Source organism: Triticum dicoccoides, chromosome 1A (genome assembly GCF_002162155.2).
Source record: "Triticum dicoccoides isolate Atlit2015 ecotype Zavitan chromosome 1A, WEW_v2.0, whole genome shotgun sequence".
Taxonomy (NCBI): Eukaryota; Viridiplantae; Streptophyta; class Magnoliopsida; order Poales; family Poaceae; genus Triticum; species Triticum dicoccoides.
This window is the reverse complement of record NC_041380.1, coordinates 447,463,082-447,466,754: the sequence shown is the minus strand read 5'-3', so window position 1 is coordinate 447,466,754 and position 3,673 is coordinate 447,463,082.

Sequence of the window (3,673 nt, the reverse complement as noted above, 5' to 3'; positions counted from 1 at the left end):
CCGCTCCGGACTGTTGTCCACATCCCACACAGAGTTATCCGCGTGGGAACTTCTAACCCTTTTAGGCTCTCCCGCCTCCGGATTTGTGGAGGCCGCTCTCTTCTTCCTCCCCACCTCGGGTGGGGAGTCACTTTCTTCTTCCTCTTCGTCATCGTCGTCAGCGTACGAAGAGGAGGTCTCGTCTTTGGACATCATGTCTGGAGCGCCTTGTCGGCGAAGGCCGTTCTTGGCCCCTTTGGCCGCTTTCTTGGCCGTCTTCTCCGGCACCTCATAAGGTGCAGGAAAAAGCATTTTCATCAATAATGGGAATTCTTGGTCTTCGGGTAGCAGTGTCGGACTGTTAATCCCCTCCGCTATCTTGATCCAGGCCTGAAAACACGGGTAGGAAGGCTTAGGCTTTTCTTAAAATATGCTAGTAAAGGGTACGCCTTGAAAACATTAGAAGAGCTTACTGGGTTAGCCTGGCATTTTAAGCTGAGCCCGCGATCTTCGGCCGTGGGCGGTGGCGTCTCGCCGGCCTTGAAGAGCACTTTCCAGATTTCTTTGTGCTTTGTGCCAAAGAGCTCTTGTAGCGTCTGGTGCTTGGCTAGATCGAACTCCCAAAGATAGCAAGTCCGGTGTTGGCATGCAAGAACTCGACGAATGAGCATGACCTGGACCACATTGACGAGCTTGATCTTCTTAACCATCATATTCTGGACACACGTCTGGAGCCCAGTCAGTTCGTCCGAGGGACCCCAGGTTAGGCCCCTCTCTTGCCAGGAGGTGAGCCGCATCAGGAATCCAGATCTGAATTTGGGGGCCGCCACCCAGTTGGCGTCGCGCGGCTTGGTGATATAGAACCACCCCGATTGCCACCCTATCACCGTCTCTGAGAATGAGCCTTCGGGCCAGGTAACATTGGGCATCTTGCCCACCATGGCGCCTCCGCATTCTGCTTGTTGGCCGCTCACCACCTTCGGCTTCACATTGAAGGTCTTCAACCATAGGCCGAAATGAGGTGGTATGCGGAGGAAGGCCTCGCACACGACAATGAATGCCGTGATGTTGAGGATGAAGTTGGGGACTAGGTCATGGAAGTCTACCCATAGTAAAACATCAGTCCACGAACGAGGGGGTGGAGAGGGAAACCCAGCCCGCGGACGAAATGTGTGAGAAAAACAACCCTCTCGTGGCGCTCTGGGGTAGGGACGATCTGTCCCTTATTCGGGAGTCTGTGAGCGATCTCCTTGGCCAGATATCCGGCCTCCCAGAGTGCCTTGATATCCTTATTCTTGACGGAGGAGGCCATCCACTTACCCCCAGCTCCGGATCCGGACATTTTTGGAGTGTTTTCTCGGTTGAGGGAAAAGCTAGAAGCCTGGGCGCTGGAGCTCAGGGACGGAAAGGCTGAGGAGGGGCTGAGGTGTGGGTGAAGGCAGGGAATCCTTATCCCCTTATAAAGACCACGAATGTCAAGCATCTCCCCACTCGCCCTGAACTCGCCTATTCCCAAGGGCCGTGCAAAAGCGGCACAGTTGGGTCGCCCATGCCCGTATTGATGAGAATCCCGTAATAAGGGGGCATGATCTCTACTTCGGCAAGACGTGCCAATGGCAACCGCGTCTTGAAACATGGAGCGGCAAACGAAAAACGTTCCAAAATTATGACCGGACAAGCGTGATGTCATATTGTAAAAGCTGTCAGCGGATTAGACTCGTGCAAATATATATTCTCTACGGTTTTGTATGGTGTGCGACAGGTTCGGATACTATCATCGCATCCGAAGACTATTTTGAAGTTCGGATAAAAGGGAACCCGCCTTGCAATGCCGAAGACAATCCACGCGCCGAACTCCTTGTCATTGAAGCCAGGTTCAAGGGCTACTGAGGGAGTCCGGGATTAAGGGGTCCTCGGGCGTCCGGCCTATTATCTAGTGGGACGGACTGATGGGCTGTGAAGACATGAAGGCCGAAGACTATATCTGAGTCCAGATTGGACTCTCCTTGGCGTGTAAGGCAAGCTTGGCGACCGACTATGAAGATTCCTCCTCATGTCACCGACTCTATGTAAACCCTAGATCCCCCCGGTGTCTATATAAACCGGAGGGGATAGTCCGGAAAGGGCATATTCATTACCATAGTTCTATAGGCTAGGCTTCTAGGGTTAGCCATCACGATCTTGTGGTATATCAACTCTTGTAACACCCATATTCATCAATATCAATCAAGCAGGACGTAGGGTATTACCTCCATAGAGAGGGCCCGAACCTGGGAAAACATTGTGTCCCCTGTCTCCTGTTACCATCAATCCTAGACACACAGTTCGGGACCCCCTACCCGAGATCCGCCGGTTTTGACACCTACAGCCTCCCTCTCTCCACTATGGCCCAATAGGCCCAATAACTCTCCTGGGGGCTTCTGATAACCTTCCGGTACTCCGAAAAATCCCTGAACCATATCAAAACCATACCGTTGTCCGTATATAACCTTCCAATATATCAATCTTTACCTCTCGACCATATAGAGACTCCTCGTCATGTCCGTGATCTCAGCCGGGACTCCGAACAAACTTCGGTCACCAAAACACATAACTCATAATACAAATCGTCATCGAACGTTAAGTGTGCAGACCCTACGGGTTCGAGAACTATGTAGACATGACCAAGACACATCACCGGTCGATAACCAATAGCGGAACCTGGATGCTCATATTGGCTCCTACATATTCTACAAAGATCTTTATTAGTCAAACCGCATAACAATATACGTCATTCCCTTTGTCATCAGTATGTTAGTTTCCCGAGATTCGATCGCCGGTATCATCATACCTAGTTCAATCTCATTACTGGCAAGTCTCTTTAGTCATTCTGTAATGCATCATCCCGCAACTAACTCATTAGTCACACTATTTGCAAGGCTTATAGTGATTTGCATTACCGAGAGGGCCCAGAGATACCTCTCCAATACACGGAGTGACAAATCCTAATCTTGATCTATGCCAACTCAACAAACACCTTCGGAGACACCTTTAGAGCATATTTATAATCACCCAGTTACGTTCTGACGTTTGATAGCACACAAGGTGTTCCTCCGGTATTCGGGAGTTGCACAATCTCATTGTCAGAGGAATATGTATAAGTCATCAAGAAAGCAATAGCAATAAAACTAAACGATCATTATGCTAAGCTAACGGATGGGTCTTGTCCATCACATCATTCTCTAATGGTGTGATCCCTTTCATCAAATGACAACACATGTCTATGGTCAGGAAACTTAACCATCTTTGATTAACGAGCTAGTCAAGTAGAGGCATACTAGGGACACTCTGTTTGTCTATGTATTCACACATGTACTAAGTTTCCAGTTAATACACTTCTAGCATGAATAATAAAGATTTATCATGATATAAGGAAATATAAATATCAACTTTATTATTGCCTCTAGGGCATATTTCCTTCAGTCTCTCACTTGCACTAGAGTCAATAATCTAGATTACATAGTAATGATTCTAACACCCATGGAGTCTTGGTGTTGATCATGTTTTGCTCATGAGAGAGGTTTAGTCAACAGGTATGCAACTTTAATCACGTATGTATCTTGCAAATATTTATGTCTCCATACTTGACTTGATCACGGATGGAATTGAAGCGTCTCTTGATGTGTTTGGTTCTCTTGTGAAATCTGGATTCCTT